The sequence below is a fragment of the Rutidosis leptorrhynchoides genome, chromosome 3 (genome assembly GCF_046630445.1).
Source record: "Rutidosis leptorrhynchoides isolate AG116_Rl617_1_P2 chromosome 3, CSIRO_AGI_Rlap_v1, whole genome shotgun sequence".
Taxonomy (NCBI): domain Eukaryota; kingdom Viridiplantae; phylum Streptophyta; class Magnoliopsida; order Asterales; family Asteraceae; genus Rutidosis; species Rutidosis leptorrhynchoides.
This window is the reverse complement of record NC_092335.1, coordinates 606,109,249-606,132,226: the sequence shown is the minus strand read 5'-3', so window position 1 is coordinate 606,132,226 and position 22,978 is coordinate 606,109,249. Positions and strand designations below refer to the sequence as shown.

Below are 22,978 nucleotides of genomic sequence, written 5' to 3'. Positions count from 1 at the left end.
ACTTAGTTAAAGTGGATTGTTATTGTTGGGCTAAAAATTTCAAACTTGGGCTGATAGTTTTAGTTAAATGTTAATGGACTAGGCCATAATTAAAAAGAGTTTTGCTAGTTGGGTTTATTAAAGAATCAGACTAGTCCATTAATCTAGGATGGACTTCTTGATCGATTGGGCTTTTGGTGAGCTAGAACTTCTGGCCCGTATACATTTTTGAGGTATAATTAGTATTTGTAATATTATTATCTTTATTATAATTAATATTATTAATTATTAATTAATGATATAATTATAAACTTTAATGATAATTTCATGATAATAATTTAAATAAGAAGTTATATATTATGAGTATGATATATATTTATTTTAAAACTTAATTACAAATATAATTTGTATGTGTGATAAAAATTATGGCTATAAATTAATTATAAGTATTATTATTATTATTATTATTATTATTATTATTATTATTATTATTATTATTATTATTATTAAAATAAACATTATTTTAAAAATCTGTCGTTTTTGTTAAAACTAGTATTATCATTGAAAGTAACGTTTTTTACTATCATTATTATTATTATTATTAATATCAATATTCTTACTATTAAAAGTATTATGATTATGAAAATAAAAGTTTTATTTTTTTTAGATATTATTATTAAGATTATAGGTATATATATAAAACTATATGGAAAACATATAACATAACCAAATTTAATATTTTTATATACAAAAAGAATATATGATATATATATATATATATATATATATATATATATATATATATAATTAATATAAAAATAATATAATTAATAAATTATAAATATAAACTTATCCGATTACGATTATGTGTATTAATATATATACAAATGATATAGGTTCGTGAATCCGAGGCCAACCCTGCATTCAGGGCCGGTCCTGAGTATAATGATGCCCAGGGTGAAATAATCAGTTTATGCCCTACTAAACTTTTTAAACAAATAACTAACTATTTAACTTTATATATTATAAAAAGTTGGTGGATTTTCAGATTTTCATAATTTTCATTGCACTATATACTCGTAAGATTTGTTAAAAAATTAAGACGTATATATCACAAGATTTGAAGTATATTTTTGGCTATATATTTATGTTTTTTATAAATGTGAAAAAATTTAATTTGATTGTAATATTATATTTTTGTTATCAATAAACATTTAGTATACACAAATCTTTATCTCTAATCTTTTTATAATTTTTACTGTAGATGCTGATGATTATATAAAGAAATTAGTGTTCCCTAAATATTTATGGACTCCATATATGTAAAAGTAGAAATGAAGTTATAATATTAGTAACTTTAAGGGTTTATGTGTAAATTTTACTAACTTTAAAGGGTTTTAGTAAAAAAAAAATCAGAAGCAAGAAACATTTTCTTAGATATGTGGACCCCACCCCACAATTCTTTGTACTTGTCTTCATCGTTGGTTGCCCCCCATTAAAGTTAAACTAAGAAAGCTTGATTTTTTTAATCAACTTGAATAATAGCTTATTCTTTACTTAAAACATTATATAGTCATCATAATTACGTAATTTATTCAAAAATTGTCTAATATAACATCGCATGAACCGAAAATTTGATGCCCTAAAATTTTTGATGCCCGGTGCGATCGCACCCTTCGCCACCCACCAGGGCAGCCCCTGCCTGCATTGTTCAGTTGTTCAATATCGTCATATGTATTTTTACTACAAAATACAGTATTGTGAGTTTCATTTGCTCCCTTTTTAAATGCTTTTGCAATATATATTTTTGGGACTAAGAATACATGCGCTTTTATAAATGTTTTACAAAATAGACATAAGTAATTGAAACTACATTATATGGTTGAATGATCGAAGCCGAATATGCCCCTTTTTGCTTGGTGACCTAAGAATTAGTAAACCAGTCTACTAATTGACGCGAATCCTAAAGATAGATCTATTGGGCCCAACAAACCCCATCCGTTGTAGCGGATGCTTTAGTACTTCGATGTTGTTTTATCATGTCCGATGAATGTCCCGGAATGATAGGGGATATTCTTATATGCATCTTGTTAATGTCGGTTACCAGGTGTTCAATCCATATGAATTATTTTTGTCTCTATGCATGGGACGTATATTTATGAGAAATGAAAATGAAAATCTTGTAGTCTATTAAAATTATAGAAATGATTGATTACGATAAACTAATGAACTCACCAACCTTTTGGTTGACACTTGAAAGCATGTTTATTCTCAGGTATGAAAGAAATCTTCCGCTGTGCATTTGCTCATTATAGAGATATTACTTGGAGTCATTCATGGCATATTTCAAAAGACGTTGCATTCAAGTCGTTGAGTTCATCAAGAATATTATTAAGTCATTTATAGTTGGATATATTATGAAATGGTATGCATGCTGTCAACTTTCGATGTGATGAAAGTTTGTCTTTTAAAAACGAATGCAATGTTTGTAAAATGTATCATGTAGATGTCAAGTACCTCGCGATGTAACCAAATGTAATGTATTCGTCCAGATGGATTAGGACGGGTCATGAAAGTTGGTATCAGAGCGGTGGTCTTAGCGAACCAGGTCTTGCATTAGTGTGTCTAACTGATAGTTGTTTAGATGAATTAGTGGGTCTGGACTTCGACCGTGTCTGCATGTCAAAAGTTTTGCTTATCATTTCGTGTCGAAAATCATCTACTTATCATCCTTAGAAAATTACCTGCTTATCATTCTTAGTCTAGACACATCTTATTGCATTGATTGCATGAATAGTGTATAGACAAAATTCATATCTTAGCGTATCTGCTAATTCATATCTTAGCGTATCTACTACTGTAAACTTTGCCTGACATATTCCGTAAACTCCTCCGTAACCTACGGGATCTTCTGTACTATATTTAGGTATTCTATGCAATTAGAATATCATCTGATATCTGAAAATCATTTCATATCAAAAATCCTTTATCTAACCGTACAAGACGGAACTCGCAACTAGTTCAAATTCCTTAGATTTCGACAGCTAATCTGATATGGATTTCGACTCAAGCTCCGAAGACAGTGTAACCGGAATGGATCAACCAATTAGTCATCACCAATTCTGGATGAATTGGGGATGGGTTCGTAGTCTACTTAATTATTAGGGACAAGAAGAAGGTGATCCCTTCCACCCACCATATTGCCCTCTTGACGATGAACCTGAAGCACTTACCGGCGAACCTATTCGAGACACCATTTTCTCTCTTATTTCCAGAGTATCTCGTCACGATTATATACTAATTCAGATTCTAGATCTTATTCATCCACTCGTCCGAACCGACAATCATCCCGGTGTAATAGAAGAAGTCAACGAGCTTCGCGCTCGGGTAGTGACTTTGGAGAATATGGTGCAAAGATTACAAGCACCAGCGGCAACACCGGCAACACCAGTATCACCAACAACAACATCCGCAACACAAGCCTCAAGACTACACGCCTCACACTCACAGTCTGTGCCTCCAGTATAATCATCATACTACATGATGTCCTACATCGATTATCTTCATTCTACATGACGTTCTACATCATTTATCTTCGTTCGACATGGCGATTATGTAATCTCTAATATTTTAGAGATTATATACTCTTGTTCTAACGGTAAATCAAATGAGATTAATATTATATTAACTCATTAAATCCATGATTATATCTGAAGAAAATATATATGTATATATATTTTCATAAGGATTGGAAATAAAAATTCTTTTGTACAAACTGTTAATGGTGAAAATATTTTAACGGGTAGGTAATACCCGAAGAATATTTAAATTTCACATTAATAAGTTACACTGTACATTCTTCAAATCTGATTCAACGTTCATTTACTATCCTACTTACAACCACCGATATACGTATCCGTTCACCGCAGAGTAACCATTTTCATTCAATTTCATATTTGGATATTGACCTATCAGAATCCAACAAGTGGCATAATGAAGAAAACATTGGACAAAAATAAAATTTGTTAGAAACAAACAAATTAACTATGAGAAATTTTGTTAAGAATCCACACTAATTGTTCCTAGCTAACTGGTTACATTTTATTTATCGCAATTTAATTATCGCAATTTATATTCCTGTAATTTTATTTATCGTCATTTAATTTCTGTTATTTATTTTACGCACTTTAAATATCGGGACACGTATACAAGGTTTTGACATATCATATCGACGCATCTATATATATTATTTGGAATAACCATAGACACTCTATATACAGTAATGCTTGAGTTAGCTATACAGGGTTGAGGTTGATTCTACAATAATATATATACTTTGAGTTGTGATTGAGTCTGAGACATGTATACAATGGGTCACGATACGTATTAATTAATTCGAATATTATATATGAATTATTGAATTACTAATTGTGGACTACCAACATTGGACAATTAAAAATGAATTAAAATATTGATTATAACATATGAAACTAAACATTTCTTCAAGTTTGCCACTTGATTTCATCTTAAACCTCATTTGTATTTTGACGATTACTATCTGCGTTCAAACCTTTCATGATTCTTGAAAACACCTCAATCGAGAGGATGAACCAACCGCACTTCATCTACGGAAGGAAAGATTTATGCATATAGTTATGCACCCAAAAAAAAAAAACTCTTGGAACCTGAGTAAACGTTTAAAATGTATCTGTGCTAGCTCATTTGGCATTGTTATTACAGAAAATAATATTGCAATTCTCTTTCACAATAGTCAGTTTTGTCACAGCTCCAGCAAGTCAACTTCGACTTTTCGTTCGAATCAACCTTATTATAACTTTGATATATATGTTTGACATTGTTATTGTTACCGGGAAACCTTTTATATTCTGCAATATTACCAACAAACGTACTAGCAACCTCGTTGCTCCATGGCTTAAATCTCTCCGAAAAATTGCTATACTTATTTATTGAAACCCTATCATATACTCATTGACATCTTGTAACAATAGTGTTCATACCAAATACCGGGAAGCATTAATCATTAATTCTCGAATTTTGCAGCGTTCCTACGTCACCAGTTATATATCTATATATAACATATATCTTCTGGAGTGATGAATTTCAATTCGGAATCTCTGAATTTCTGAAAAGCACTTTAGCTTACGAATCATATCTCTGAGTTCTGTAAAAGCTGATGAAGCAGCAAAAACTAAAGACTATTTAAACAGTCAAAAGTTTGATAATAAAGATCGGCATACTGAAAAAGCTCAAAAGTTTTGATACTGAAAAATGAATCGAGCAAACCATGAAGGAGATCAAGGGAAAATACAAGGACCAAACCCTGTATTTAAAGAATCCCGATAATTTTGTTTCTGATAAATCTTTAGCGAATACCTTACTCCTTAATCGCTCTAAATCATTGTGAATTCTTCATCACACTTTGAATCTAAAATTCTACGATATTATCGTATCTTTCATTGTAAATATCCTCAATATTTCTGAAGATATCTTCATAAATATTCTTGTACGATATTAATTATCTCTCTGCTCTATCTGTGTTATATCATAAAAGAAACTGTTTTAGTTTTTATAATTCTGAAAAATTCGAATTTGAATTATGAATGATTTTGAAGTAGTGTTGGAAATTGATGCATAAGTTAGTATAATATAATGACACTTGATCAACGTGATTATATTACAGTAAGTCATGCTGAGTTTCTAATGAAACGTGGTGATTCACAGACTATAATGTCATCATGTGCTATGTTACACGACTCTTACATTCTACTAAATCTCCAAACAAATCAAGAACATATTTTCTTGAAACTTCTATCCTTTCCCGTAACTTCTGGTAATTTAACCAATCAAGATCGTGTTATTACAATTTCTTTCTTAGAACATTAGTTATGTTCATTCGAAACTTCATACCTACGAATTCTGGACCATTATTCGTCTGACTTAAAGTCGAGAAGAGAAAACAAGAGAATGGAACTCCAAAATATAAAGGAAACGAAGGGAGTGGATTTATAGTAAATTATCCGATAGAGCAATCGAAACAGATTATCGCATTTAAGCAAAGAGAATCTTAATTTCCTTAATTACCGAAGAACCAAATCTTATTACAAGATTTTCTCTAAATCCCTTGAATTCCGAAAATCAACCGTTACTACGTCAAAAGCTAAGATGAATCTCTATCTCCTCATTTCACTCTTTTGTGATAGCTTCACTCGTACTCTTCACAAATCAAATTGTTTTATCAATATTACTCGATGATGATAAATGTAATGACCCGGAAATTTCGACTAAATTTAAACTTAATCTTAAATGATTAATGATTTCGACACGATAAGCAAAGCCTATGAAGTTGAATCTCAAAATTTTGAACTATTCAATTACCCTTCGGTTGTTCTCAACGATTCGCGAACCATTATATGTAAATAGATACATATATATACTATAACTTGAAAACGTAACAAAGTTTTAATTGCATGATACCATACATTAAACTTATTGGTTTATATATCTATTTGAATATATATGATTTCAAGTTATTTAGTAAACGATAGTAACATTCGTTTATTGATTCGATTGATATTTAGATAAGTTAACTAAAGCGTTTAAGATGAACCAGTAAAACACTAATTTGCTACAGTGTTTTCAAATTGCCACATTACTCAAAATGTAACAGTGTTTTCGAAAATCACTATTTGCTACAGTGAAATTGACTTTGCTACAGTGAATTGCTACAGTAAAAATTGGCTTTGCTACAGCAACTTTACTACAGTAAAACACTATTTTAAAATGTATTTTAACAAATAGCGAGACGATGATTTATAGAAGTAAATGACCAAAACACTCAAATGTATAAGTTATAATTTGAGTGATATAATTTAGGGATAATTTAAGTTTATATTGTGACAAAGGTACGAGTCACAAAACGAAAAGTACTAGTTTTCTAAGCGTACGAAAATGCGTTCGAGAAACCGGAACCGGGACATAAGTCGAGTGATGACGTACGGCTTATCGGAACGAAAATTTCAAATCAACTATGCACGTGAATTTAATATAATATATAATTAATTATATAAATTATATATATTATATTAATATTTAATTATGTCGACGAACTACAAAACAAATCAAATTTGAGCTGTCATTTAAGCTCATGCGATCGCATGAGCATACCAAAGAAACTCCATGCGATCGCATGGAGGCTGGATCCAGAAAACATCTATAAATTCAGTCGAATTCGTTCCATTTTTTTTTCACATATATTACTCCGTATAATATTTATTATTATTAATATTATTATTATTATTATTATTATTATTATTATTATTATTATTATTATTATTATTATTAGTGTTATTATTTTTGCGATACAAAAATAATAATGTACATAAAATATTACGACGGAGTGCTGTCCAAGTAATTTTCAAAACGAGTTTCCAAGCGAGCTAGAGCTAGGGAAAATATGGGTTATTACCAAGGAGGTTATGGGTAATGTTTGGGGGTATTTTTGTGAAGCAAACCTCGTGTTTATCATCTCCGATGCGTCTACGTGCTTTCCTACAATATTGTATATCAATATTAAACAGTGAGTTTCATAAGATCCCTTTTACTTTCTACATTTTTGGGCTGAGAATACATGCAAATGCTTTATTAACCGATATACAATATTTATATGCGTGAGTTTCATTTGCTCCCTTTTTAATTGCTTTTGCAATCTATATTTTTGGGCTGAGAATACATGCACTTTATTTTAAACGCAATGGATACAAGTACATACTAAATTCTACACTGAGTTTGAACCGAAAATCCCTTAGCTTTGGTAACTACTAACTGCCAGTTATAAGAACTGGTGGGCGCGAGTAGTAGTATATGGATCCATAGGGCTTGATATCCTCGTCCGAGCTAGAGCACTAGCCTTTTAACGGACGTATGCTATTTGAGAAGCGTACACGTTGGTTTGCGTGTATTATTAAGATGATTATACAAAGGGTACAAATTATATAAACATTAAAGTTTAGTTACCAGGGTGCTCAACTTTGTAGAACCGATTGATAAACGTTTCGGATGAAACAACTGAAATCTTGTGGTCCACCTTTTATTTAAAACATATTGATAAACGTTTTGAATGAAACAACTGAACTTTTGTAATCCACATTGATATACGGATTATGTGTAATATTAAAACTATGAACTCACCAACCTTTGTGTTGACACTTGAAGCATGTTTATTCTCAGGTTTCTAGAAGTCTTCCGCTGTTTGCTGATACGTGATACAAGTTATGTGCTTGGAGTCATACATGCTATATACAAGAAACTTGCATTCACCAAACCATTACCATGTACCTTATTTTGACTGTATTGTCAACAGATGTATTATTGTAAACCATTTAAATGGTGATTGTCTATACGTAAAAATCATCAGATGTTAAAAACCTAGAATTTATATATTCATTTATGAAATACCTTTTCAAACGAATGCAATGTTACAAAACGTATCACATAGAGGTCAAAACCTCGCAATGGGACCAGATGTTGATGTATTCGTCCAGGTGGATTAGGACGGGTCATCACAATAAAACTCTAATTTCTAGCTCATATACGTCTTAAAAACATACTTATTGTCAGCCATGACCATCCCAATCAAATTTCGGGACGAAATTTCTTTAACGGGAAGTTACTGTGACGACCCGGAAATTTTCGACTAAATTTAAACTTAATCTTTATATGATTTCGATACGATAAGCAAAGTATGTAATGTTGAGTCTAGAAAATTTTGAAACGATGTTCATATATTCAATTGACCTTCGACTGCTCTCGACGATTCACGAACAATTAATTGTAAATAGATATGTATGTATGTATGTATATATGAATAATAATTCGAAATATAAATTGAAGTATTATATGTTGTTGTTATTAAAAATTAATAAAATAAAAATAGGATATTATAATAATTAGTATTTAAAATATATCTCTATATATAAATAAAGTATATTAAAAATAAATATTAAATGATTGTAATACTCGTTTGATGTTTCGATTGATATTAAGCAAGTTAAATTCAAACTTATATAATTTTTAAAATAAACGGTGATACGAAAATGAGTTCTATAAATTTTAGGCTTATTAAAAATGTATTTAGGAACTATTTGTTAAGTTTTAACATTTTTTATATTTCACCCATAAATGAGAGGGACAGTTGATGTAATTTTTATTTATTAAATTAATGATTGAATTTTATACCATAATGACCAAAATAAATAAATATAGTTAATCTAAAAATTTAGGATTTTTCCGAAGACTTTTATCCGCCCCTGATTTCAAATAGTACACGATACACGGACCGTGGAGAAGTATCGTCAGAACTAATAGTTATTTCCTCCCGTGATTAAATTATTAACCTACTGTTTTTGTTTTAATCATAATATGAATATGTTTATTATATATGTACATGATGATACATATTGAAAATACATTCATCACCACTGCATCTTCCCACTCTCGTTTGCCAAATACCCGATCACCTCTATCACACCAAACCATCACTGAGCACCTCACCTCCGATGTCCTCATGTCCACCACGAGCCACCGGAGAACCACCGAAGGTCACCACAAACCACCTTCTCTCTTCTCTCTCTCTTCTTAAATCACCACCAATTGAAACCGACACCCTAAACTCACTTACTGTTTCGTTTATGATTATGACCGGGAACCCTCACCGCATCTCTCTCCTATCCTTCTTGGTGAACCCATTTAAAACAAACCACCGCCTTTTGATCACCACAACACCATCACAGCCGTTGCAAAATTTTTTTTTCTTCTAATGCTCGACTTTTATTGCTGCTGCAAACGTTGTAAATAACCACAAGAATCCGCTACCCATTAACCACCATCAACCGTCCTTTGTTGCTGCTTCCTCTTTGTTCCTGTTCTTTTGCTTGACTTGGACAACTCAACGTCTTTCTTTGGCGTTTAAGATGGCCATGGAGGTTAAACGGTTTAGAGGTTTTCTGTCAAGTTTCTTCATCAATGAGTGCTCAAACATGAAACTTATTTTGTTGATGATATCGGCCTTACTGCCCAGGCATTCTTTTTCGCATGTTACTCTTATATATCCTCGATCCAATTACCAATATAGTGATATATTAAATAAGTGTTTTACGTTGGAACCAATTACCTCAAGTTGCAATAATTAATTCTTAGTGGATGAGCTACTTTTTGAAAGTTATATGGACCACTGTTTTCTTGTTGGGACATGTTTGGTCTAATCATACTTTCAATCGATATACAGCGGGGTGATAAAGTGATTTCCCATTCCGTTTTTTTTTTATTAATCAAAGGGAGTTTGGGTACTGATTTAAAATGGGTGGATATATACACGCCTATACATGATCAAATGAAGATTGATACGTATGAACATGAATACAAGAAATATTGTTAATAACGAAGATGTTATAATATAGATGGTAGATGTTGGTGACGGTTTTGAAACAGAAATGATAAAATGAGCATGATGATGTGAAAACAATAGATGATGGTGAGAAGAATATAGGACTATCATGATAGTTATGATGATGGTATGATTAGATGATGATGTGGATAAAGGATGATGATGATAGTACATGGTGATGATAATGATGATGATAGATGATGATATAGGATGATGATAAACTAAAACTCGTAAAACTAACGAATCTTTTCCAGATTTATTTTTCAGACAATGGATTAATGGACTTAGTTAAAGTGGATTGTTATTGTTGGGCTAAAAATTTCAAACTTGAGCTGATAGTTTTAGTTAGATGTTAATGGACTAGGCCATAATTAAAAAGAGTTTTGCTAGTTGGGTTTATTAAAGAATCAGACTAGTCCATTAATCTAGGATGGACTTCTTGATCGATTGGGCTTTTGGTGAGCTAGAACTTCTGGCCCGTATACATTTTTGAGGTATAATTAGTATTCGTAATATTATTATCTTTATTATAATTAATATTATTAATGATATAATTATAAACTTTATAAACTTTAATGATAATTTCATGATAATAATTTAAATAAGAAGTTATATATTATGAGTATGATATATATTTATTATAAAACTTAATTACAAATATAATTTGTATGTGTGATAAAAATTATGGCTATAAATTAATTAATTATTATTATTATTATTATTATTATTATTATTATTATTATTATTATTATTATTATTATTATTAAAATAAACATTATTTTTAAAATCTGTCGTTTTTGTTAAAAGTAGTATTATCATTGAAAGTATTATGATTATGAAAATAAAAGTTTTATTTTTTTTAGATATTATTATTAAGATTATAGATATATATATATAAAACTATATGGAAAACATATAACATAACCAAATTTAATATTTTTATATACAAAAAGAATATATGATATATATATATATATATATATATATATATATATATATATATATATATATAATATAAAAATAATATAATTAATAAATTATAAATATAAACTTATCCGATTACGATTATGTGTATTAATATATATACAAATGATATAGGTTCGCGAATCCGAGGCCAACTCTGCATTGTTCAGTTGTTCAATATCGTCATATGTATTTTTACTACAAAATACAATATTGTGAGTTTCATTTGCTCCCTTTTTAAATTCTTTTGCAATATATATTTTTGGGACTGAGAATACATGCGCTTTTATAAATGTTTTACGAAATAGACACAAGTAATTGAAACTACATTATATGGTTGAATGATCGAAGCCGAATATGCCCTTTTTTGCTTGGTAACCTAAGAATTAGTAAACCAGTCTACTAATTGACGTGAATCCTAAAAATATATCTATTGGGCCCAACAAACCCCATCCGTTGTAGCGGATGCTTTAGTACTTCGATGTTTTATCATGTCCGATTATAGATGGGCAAAAAAACCGGATCCAGATCCGATCCGGTGACCCGATCCGGAACCGGATCCAAGCAAAACCGGACACAGCAAAAACCGGATCCGGATCCGAGATCCGATCCGGTTCCACCCGGATCCAGTTTTTCAAGAAAACCGGATTTTTTCCGGATATAAACCGGATTTTGTCCGATCCGGTTTGGGATCCGGATCCGGATCCGATCCGTTTTTTTTTTTTTTTTTTTTTTTTGCAGTTTCAGCCTTTTTTTTTTTTGCAGTTTTTTTGAGTTTTTTCAAAATATGTTTGGTATTTATGCAACAAAATATGGTCGACAATCAAACCCAATTGTTGACCAACCCGGATCATCTTCTCGAAGGAGCCGAGACCTCAAAATAAGTCTTTTTAACTTGGTACGTGAAGACGCTTCCAAACGCGCACGGACATCGGCACCCACAAGCGAGTTGGGAAATTATAAGATAGCAAACTTTGCACTAAACATGAGTGAAGAACAATTTAACAACCTTGACATTTTAAAATGGTGGAAAACAAAACAAGACACATATCCGATATTAAGCATTATGGCTCGTGACTTATTTACCGTTCAAGCTTCAACCGTAGCTTCCGAATCGGCCTTTTCTTTGAGTGGTCGAATTATATCGGAAAGAAGGTCAAAACTTACCCCCCAAGCTGTGAAAGTATGTGTATGTTTGAAAGATTATTTGGATGGGGTAGACAGGATACAAGATCAAACTTCATTATATTATTGTTGTCAAACGTTAAAAAAAATAGAACCGGTAAAAATATAATTCGCAAAATCGAATCCTAGTCTAAGAAAAATCCGAAAAAATCCGATCGAGATCCGAAAAAGAACCGGTTCCGGAAAAAAATCCGAAAAAAATCCGAAAAAAATCCGACGCCGAGAACCGGAACCGGATCCGGAACCGGTTCCGAAAAATCCGGACAAAAAAATCCGGTTTTTTTTTTGTCCGAATCCGGTTTTTTATCCGGTTTGTGCATCTATATGTCCGATGGATGTCCCGGAATGATAGGGAATATTCTTATATGCATCTTGTTAATATCGGTTACCAGGTGTTCCATCCATATGAATGATTTTTGTCTCTATGCATGGGACGTATATTTATGAGAAATGAAAATGAAAATCTTGTAGTCTATTAAAATTATAGAAATGATTGATTATGATAAACTAATGAACTCACCAACTTTTTGGTTGACACTTGAAAACATGTTTATTCTCAGGTATGAAAGAAATCTTCCGCTGTGTATTTGCTCATTATAGAGATATTACTTGGAGTCATTCATGGCATATTTCAAAAGACGTTGCATTCAAGTCGTTGAGTTCATCAAGAATATTATTAAGTCATTTATAGTTGGATATATTATGAAATGGTATGCATGTTGTCAACTTTCGATGTGATGAAAGTTTGTCTTTTAAAAACGAATGCAATGTTTGTAAAATGTATCATGTAGAGGTCAAGTACCTCGCGATGTAACCAAATGTAATGTATTCGTCCAAATGAATTGGGACGGGTCATGAAATTAACCAAAACATATACCACTAAAATTTACAAACTTGGTTAACTCGACGTACGGGACGCGTTAACATAATGCAACAATAGTCAACAACTATGATTACATAAAGAAAAGAAACAAATTACCAGATTTAAATACGTAGTAAATACCTTTCAATCAAGATAATCAATTGTTCTCCTTGTACAATTAACGTCAGTACAGTAAAAGCAATAAAGATTGGAAAAAGATATCAATAAGATAAACGAGGCTCATATGTTTTTAAAAAGTTAAGCAACAGAAAGTGGTCGCCATGGCTGCAACCTATGGGTTGCCCCGCCAAGATAGGACGCCATTATTTCTTACAGCTCAACTCAGTTCCCACTTTTTCATCATCGTAGCCCCCTTTTTATAAAGATTATAGAGGATTCATTATTTCTCACAGCTCAACTGAGTTCCCAGTTAATCATCATGGGAGCCACATTTTTATAAAAACAATATGAACTCTCAATAATTCGGCAACATAGTGGTAAGATCTTTGTTAAAAGTTAAGCAAGATAAAGTAGCTCGCTATGGCTGCAACCTATTGGTTACCCCACCAAAATACAAAGTTATAATTTCTCGAAGCTCAACTTCGTTCCCACTTATTCATCATGACAACCCTTTTCTTAAATAAAAGAAAAGCTAATTGACAATGTCAACCGACTGCCTAATCGAGAATGGGGATTTCAATCAATAAGCACAGCTATTACGCCTTTTATAGGAGTGAAAAGTTCAGATTAGAACATGATTGAGCATAGCTGCAACTTAAAAGTTGCCCCGTCAATACATCAACCATTTTTATGTTATTGAAATGTAAAAATAACATAAACTCATTATCTTGCTCCTAGAACCAAAATATTCAGGAAAGTAACTCATATATTAAAGCAGTATGATGCAACAAAAACAATATAAGAATCAACATAATAGCATTTACTGTTTCGTGGAGTACATTTGCTGAAAATTTCAAAACAATTTAATTATGAACCCAAATAAAACTTCTTTGAAAACCAACAATTATCAATTCTATATTTTTCATTCATTATTCCTTCATTTGATTAGTTCAAAATTCAAAATATAATACCCAAATTATATAATGAATACATTTATAATAAGGAGTTACAATTATAAAAGTATACCTTCATTAATCAAGGCAGATGGAGGACTCGCAAGCGACAAACAACCTTAATTTATGCTGGAAAATGATTGGTATAGATAGTAAGAAAATAGGGCACCTGAACGCACATCCATAGCTGCAAATATTGTCCAAAAAAAAAGTCACAAAATGAAAAAGAGTAAACAAAAAAGGATTATGGTTAAAACTCCAAATATTAGGCTCCAGTTCTAGCTAATAAATTCATCCATGATTCTCAATAACAATCTTCGTCAATCTTAAATCCAAAAAGACCATAGTAACGAAGTGTAAGCTCTGAATATTCAGCTTCTCCTACCAGACACACTACTGTTTACTACGGACTCGCAAAACAAAATAAAACAAAATACTGACATCTTTATTAGAATAGAAACCACAAACTGAAACCTATGGACATGGAATGATATGAGTTAACTGAGTCAAAAGATAAGAGGTGATTCAAAGTTTGTTGTATTGAGTTAGTTATTTTTCCTTTGCGTTGAAACATCATAGAAGAACATGTATAAGTATAGCATTTTCTCATTTTATTTGCTCTAATAAATAATGGGGGCTAGTGGTTGGATGGTTATTGAGGCTTACGCGTGTTGAATTAAGCTCCAACATAAAGACTAAAAACTTATCCTTTTTATTGACTACCGCTATAGTGTCTCTGCAAAAAGAGAAAATCAAACTACATCCTAGTCAATAACATCAACCTCAACTATTCAATTAGGTAACGGGATAATAGATTGGTGTTATCATCCAAAAATCACCATTTTATCTGTCAGTTAGATTGAGATATGTATCCAGATTTGTTACCATCTCAATTTAATAGCAACTTTATCTCAATCTAGATAGTTGTCTAAAAACAATAAACCAACCTTTCAGATGATGAGAACTGTCATGCCTTTTTATTTTAAGAAGCATCTATTGGAAGCATAATTTTTGCACCTGCATGACAAAATGATCATTTGCATTGATGAGTTGGGCAGAAAAACTTTAATAAATCAAGGCTTCTTGAGACTACAAACCTTTGCATAGACCATAACTATACCTTAGACAAAAACAACAACAAAGTTTGTATATGATTATTGCAATGGGAATCTTTTAGACCCAACGTTCACGCGTAGTATTCCTCAAGCCTTCCTCGCAGCAAAATAAATCATTGTAGCAATTACAAAGATATAGATCAGAAACACATGTACAACGTAAACAAAAAATAACTTAAAAGTATAATAAAATACTGTAATTTTAACATTAATAAAATGATGGAAGTAATAATAGATTATTCATCATTATGCTAGTTTTAGCACCTCATCAGAATGTCCTCTAAAGTATCATATCATTATCACAAAACTTAACACACAATGCAAACTAACAGGGATACACAATCACATATATTAAAGTAATGGAGGACCATTAGCTGCATAAAAGATGCCCAAAAGGGACTTTCAAAAACAGTACCCAATACGAAAATACCAAACAAAATATATAAACAAAGGAAAAGTAAAATCAAACCATACCCTCAAAAGTTATTCGAGAACGATAGTTGACGAAGTACAAACAACATAATTTTCAACATCAATGGCTTCTCGAGTACGATTTCGTTGTTGTATAATACGCCTCCTATTGCAGTTAAGCCGGAAAAAAAAAAAGATCTGGACACTACAACATTAGAACACAATTAGCACATGTAAACAGCAATGTGGAGATTGACCAAAATGAAACACATGTAGAAACTAATAGTTAGGCTGAAAAAAACAAAAGATCTGGACACAAACAACATGCACAAAGTTTCATATAGAACTTACAACATGTAAAAATTAGGTACAACAAAATGAACTGCATTTGTATACTTTCACTATGGTCAACAAATAGTTCAGCTTATAACTATTTAATAATAGAATGACATTTATTGGCACATGTAAATGTTCAACTAAAAAAACAAAATCACATATGTATGCACATTCAAAGAAAACAAACAGGTGGCAAAACTGACCGAAACACACAAAAGAAATTCTGATATGTAACAAATATAGTCATTAACTTGTAGTATATGTGGTAAAGCTAACCCAAAAGACAATGGGCAGATGTAAAAAAATAATTATTTACAGTCATCATTTATACATATTAGGTGTTTTGATGTAAACGTGCAGATGCACCAACCTTTTTAATTTGTGAATGTATATTCAATACAACTATTAGAAAAAGTAATGAAACCTGATGCTACATGGCCCAAATTAAGGTCATTGGACAACTACTTATCACCACGTGGCCTAGATTAACATAAAGTCACCACACAATGCAAAGTTAAGAACTAATATTATCACCTCAAAGTGCATAACTTACCATGGGATGACTCCACATCAAGAATAAGATCAAGTGCTTAATCAAAGTAAGGAACTTGACTGCTTAATCCACATAAGTTAAAATCATCTTGAATATACTCATCATCAACTTCACAGAAAAACTCATTTCCTCTCAAATTGCAAAACCATGAAATCCAAGAAGTATCATCCTCGTCAGAACCACTAACGTCAGACTCCTCGCTATCAGTTTCAGATTCCTCTGCAACATATAAACACATCATAATATTTGTGTCATAAGTCATAAAATTTAACCAATTAGACATAACCAATTCATTTCATTTTCATTAAAATAATTACATCATCAAGCTTCATTAGACAAACTGTTGATGTTCCTAAAATACTCTTGAATGTCATGAACTACACCAAATGCAAACCCATAACCAAAATTAGTTTTTTAGCCCCAGCATCCATAAATCTGATTTCTTACAAATTAAGTTTTCAAGTCAATCATCCATTAAATCTGATTTAAACCCTTAATTGAACAAAAATCAACATCTAAAGGTATTAAATAACACAAAAAATATATATATCATACCAGAATCAGCGAAGAGGAGCAGGGCGTAACAACAAACCCTATTTCGCTAAATTACCATTCATCAACACCACATCTGGACTTCAAATCCATCACAGTGATACAATCAAGCAAACCCTAATTTTTTTTCATTCGGTGGGTTCTATTTATCACCAACAATAAAGGTTAGAAACTCGTTCGGTTAAAAACCTGTAATCTTCAAATCGTCGGTAGAAAGAGAAATAGAAGAAACATTGAAGGAAAAGGGGCTTAGGTTGCTTTGTGTTGGTGTTCGTCGTAGATGGTGTTAGTGGTGGTGAGGGAAGGTAAGCTGAAAATGGAGGTGAAGAAATAGAAAGGGATTAGGGAGGTAGGTTCCAGAAGTTGAGGGTAAAAAGGCTCGTGGGTTGTATACGTAAGGGAAAAAAAAAAGTAAATAAAAAAATAAAAATGCTACAGTACTATTTGCGTTAATAGTGATTTTAAGGGTGTAGGATCAATCACATCTTGACATCATTTACCACAATTTATATATATATAAATTGTTACTTTAAACTATTATATTATATTACTATATTAACTATTAGATAAAAATGATGATTAGTAATAAGAACTTTTTGTTCTTTTAACTTTTTTTTTTTTACTTTTTCCTTCCTTTTCCTAAATAAAGCCCTTCAACTTTGTTCAAAAAATAAAATCGACCCCTCAAATAGGGGGTAAAGTGTCAAATAACTATTTTCATAAAAAATCTTAACTAAACTCCACCCAAATATTCAACGGGTCATATCTTCTCGCTCGCAACGAGTTAAATTTTTCCGACAACATCGTTAAGCTCGAAATAATTTTAGGAACACAATGTCACTAACTATAGGCAAAACGAACGCTTTTTAAAAAACGATAAATATTTGAGAAACTTTTCATACACGTTGATTTTGCGTTAAATTTTTAAAAGTCGACAATTCCATAGCGAAAAGCAGAGATGTAAAATAACATTTAAATCTTTGACAGGTTATACCTTTTAGTTCGACTCGAGTTGCGCTTCAACGACATGATCGTTAGCCACGAAATAATCTTACAAACTAAACACAATAAAATAAATTGAAAATCGAACCCCCGGCGCGAAGCGAGGGTTCGATAACTAGTTATACATTATTACAATATAAATTTTGTTAGAAACAATATAATAAAATAGAATATAATCCATGTTATAAGGGAGATGATTCTCACACACACTTTTTTTATCCTCACACACCTATTTTAACCTTTTACTCTTCTAATAATACTCAATTGGTGTGTGAGGATCAAAAAAGTGTGTGTGAGAATCATCCCCCATGTTATAAGGGTATTATTTTGCGGTTTAACGATTAATTTAAATTGAAATAATAAATAGAACTTAGAAGCATCATTTTGTGTCTTTAGAGCACGATGTATCTATGTTTATTTTTTAGTGTTCATTTTGATGTTCAAAATGAAAGTTAAAATTGACTTTCAGTTAGCGAATAAATTTGATGGTTGTGGTCCTCTTCTCATATTACTCTCAATCGTTTATTTCTAAATTGTATGTGATTAAACTTCCCTTGAATATGGTACTTTCTACACGGATAGAGTAATAGAATTATCAAAAAATCGTACTAATGAAGAGACCCGTGGAATCACGGGATTGTAAAGGAAAATTTGTTAAGTATATATTATAGTTGATGAATTTTATTTAACTAAAATATGGATCTTATATAACCAACATGTAGATAAAATAGCATAATTCATCAAGTTCGACAAAATAGAAAACAACAATGTTTTAATGAATACTCAAAACAACCACATTCAAAAACTACAATCAAAACCCATAATCTCAAAATACAAAACCTTAACATGATATATTACATTACATGATATATACATAGTAACCACAATTCATTCTCTTCACATCTATATTTTGTTATATCACCCGCTTCAATCATTAGTGCAAAATATAAATCCACTATATTTTTCATATCGTACATACCTCTATGTATGACCGGGAAAAAGCTCACATAGCTTATTGTGTATACCTGTTGCAAGTATCCACTAACCAACCCTCCAATGTAAAAACTAAATAGATCTTTGTAATTGCAATTTATATATACAGCATCAAAACATAACTTTAAATATTACACATGTTAATGGGTCCGGATTAGGTAAACAAAGTAAATACTACAAACAGAAAATGGGTCAAAACACAGTTTGGCCAAACTATATGTTTTTGGTAGTAAGACATGGACACAATAAAAACATATGTAATACGGAGTAGTTGGTATAGATAAATTGATAGTCAAAAACTCAAAATCATATGGGTCCAATGTAAATTGGTCTTAAAAAGAAAATGGGTCAAAAAGTTCTCAGGCTGACCCATTCAAATACATTCCAAGTTCTTGAAATATTCTTATAAAAAGAATCATATCAATTTCAAACCACATTCAGCATATCCTAAAAAATAAGGCCAATAAACAACCTGTGAGACTAACCACAATAAACTCTTGAAATGAGTACATGACCACAAACATATATACCAATTATAAGAAAGAAGAAATCACTAATCATAATTATCCCAATGGCAGACACATCTCTAGCTCTCTTACATCACAACACCACCAAACATAAACCATTATTTAGTAATAAAGACTCAAGTCAAAGTTAAAGTTAATATATTGTTTAAAGACTTCATGCCATTAGAAATAAAATTATCTACCAAGTGTTAAAAAGTCAAAATACAAACTGGGTAATGATATATCTATGTTAAACTTGAATTCAATCAAAATTGATGCCAAATAACAAATAGTTTTGCACTACGTTTATGAAGTAGAGCCTTGTTTGCTAATACATTTGTAATGTTTCTAAAAGCCTGATACATCATCAGAGTATATTTTATCCATATGCTAGCCAGTTAACTATTCAATAAAAAATGCACAACACAACAATTTGATTGCCATCAGTCAACTTGGCTCAAAACTATGACACATACTGAATGAACTACATCTGAAAAATGAAAAAGCATATCATCGTTAACTCGTTTAAAATTTGGCATTTAATCGTAAAAGAGAGTAATATGGTCCAACCGCATTACTTCTAGTTGTATTTCAATACAAACCACATAATAATGTATATATGTTTACGGTGAAAACGATTAATTTTAGCACTATCAAGTTTGGTAAAGGAAATCAAATGCAATTGTAAACCCATATACCTTAATGAAGTTGAAGTGCATTCAATCACAAGTGTAAGTATTATATTGTTAAGCTGATAAGCATGTAATCTTTCATTATCTACTACCACTAACAAAATATTTACTCTCTTTTGGTATAAACATAAGAGATTCAAAGTTCAGGGTAAGTGAAGACACTTACATATATACATATAGATAGAGCATAACGTCTCCCAACTCATTAAATTAATGAGAGGTCAAGTAGCTACCTCCAGGTAAAGTAAAACTACCAAAAGAAGTTCCTTTGTATACATTGTAGTTCCTTTGAATACCAGTTGTATGCCAAGTACATGCACCTAGCAAAATTTTTGACCCACTTATGAAAACTAAACTTCATTACTAAAAGAAATAGCGGTTAAAAGTGATATTTGGTATCATTAATTGTTTATGTAAATAACAATGACTGTATTACCTGCAAATATTTCCCTAACCTGCAAATCTATAGATAGAAGTCTGATGAAAGTCTGGTAACATAACTTATCACACCTGCATATAATCGTATTAAAAGTCTGATGAAAATACTACATTGTCATTTGTCTATACATAAAGAATAACCTATGGTAATCAAACAATCAACAATTAAGATAAAATACCAGTTTAATAGCTACTTGTTCAACATCTTGAATATTGACACCTGAAATATCAACAAAAATAACATCAACATGAAGATCTAATATATTAATTTCTAGAAAAATAATTTCCTAAAAAAAGTATTGAATCGTACATGAATAAAGTTCACCAGAAGAATATATAATCCATTATCGTTTCATGAGCTAACTCTAACCCAAATTCAAGATCTGAACAAATCTGCAAGTAAACCATTTCTCTCATCTTTGGTTACCTAAAAACCGCAACCTGCAAGTAAACCCTTTTAGAAACTCTAAACAAATCTAACACCTATAATTAACTCAAACATTCAAATTAATTAGACATAAAGTACTAAAACATAACGGAACTAACCTTGCTAGTAATCACCAACTATTAAGACAACAAAAATCGAACACAGAGCAAGCAAATGTTACGGATCTAATACCATGAAGCGCTGGGAACGACGGCAATAGCAGTAAGGGTAGCGACGATGGCAACAACGGCGGTGGCAAGGGTGGAACCCTAATTTCTGCCCACATATGCAACCGAGAACAATGAATCTGATAAAACCCTTAATTACCTAAGTGATTTTTATAGGAAGACAAAGATGAGAGAAATGGAGACTGAGATTGGAGCAGGTCAATAGAGAAAGATGATGAACTGTATTCAAAATATGATTTAAATTCTTGATTAAAGAGAAAAATGGGATTGTGTCAACTTCGTTGATATGGGTGTATGCGCAATTTAGGGATGCCAACTGATACCAGATCCAGATCCAGATCCAGATTTAGTGGATATCCATCCGATCCACTCGATTATTCGTGGATATGGACGATCTAAATGGATATGGATATGGATGTGGATGTGGATGAAAAAATTTCATCCATGGATGAACCCGCTTTCACCCGAAATAACTAAATATATAAATTTATCACTCAAATTAGTATCATTTATGTAGTGATATTTCATTAATTATATTCATATTCATCTTTCTTTATATTTTCTCTAAAAATATAACTTTTTTCTTATATTTTGTTTTGTTTAAATAATCACATGTATTTATCGTACTTTGGTGGTTCAAATGTGATTCCATGTAACTAAAAGTAAGCAAGTTACATGTCGATATCTTTACACGTTTAATAGGTTATCTATTGAATATTTGTTATATACATTAGTAAAATGTGACTTTCGGTCGCATAAACTATTAAAAATACTATTTTTGATCGTATATAGTGAACCACCGCTTATAATTGTTAAAAATAAAATAAATTTAAACGGATATGGATAATTATCCATTAACCCGCTTCACCCGACGGATATGGATATGGATGGATGAAAAGTAAAAAAAAAAAAAATGGATATGGATATGGATACGGCCTCACCCGATCCATATCCGATCCATTGCCATCCCTAATGCGCATGCTCTGTATTTGTAATTTTGTGTGTCTCAAGAAAATTGGCGGTATTGGAATAGATACAGAGTATAACTCTTTAATTGTTGGTTTAATCTTTTTAAACTTTTCCATCGATTTTCTTTTGCTTATAAACTGATAGTAAATGATTTTCTAATTTGAATTTTAATTGTTTAGTTACAAAATAATCACCCTTAATGACATCATCACCTTGCCTAGATTTTTTTTGCTTTTTATTTTGATTTTTTTTTAAGCTTGATTAAAGCTTAT

The 22,978-nt window shown here is 31.2% G+C and overlaps 2 long non-coding RNA genes across 4 annotated transcripts; both read right to left on the bottom strand.

Moving 5' to 3' along the window:
• Positions 1–14,409: 14,409 nt before the first annotated feature.
• LOC139898855 (uncharacterized) lies at positions 14,410–17,853 on the bottom strand. Of its 3 annotated transcripts, none has more exons than XR_011777164.1 (6): positions 17,495–17,853; positions 17,257–17,316; positions 16,940–17,158; positions 15,645–16,255; positions 15,472–15,541; positions 14,410–14,711 (listed from the first exon to the last, which is right to left on the bottom strand). It is a non-coding gene; the product is annotated as an uncharacterized lncRNA (long non-coding RNA). The 3 variants fall into 3 exon arrangements; XR_011777163.1 differs by lacking the exon at positions 17,257–17,316 and having other exon boundaries at positions 15,645–15,732; positions 16,114–16,255; XR_011777162.1 differs by lacking the exon at positions 17,257–17,316.
• A 1,349-nt stretch (positions 17,854–19,202) lies between these two features.
• LOC139898854 (uncharacterized) lies at positions 19,203–22,014 on the bottom strand. The gene is made up of 5 exons (XR_011777161.1): positions 21,669–22,014; positions 21,433–21,563; positions 21,302–21,342; positions 21,121–21,194; positions 19,203–21,004 (listed from the first exon to the last, which is right to left on the bottom strand). It is a non-coding gene; the product is annotated as an uncharacterized lncRNA (long non-coding RNA).
• Between the last annotated feature and the right edge of the window lie 964 nt (positions 22,015–22,978).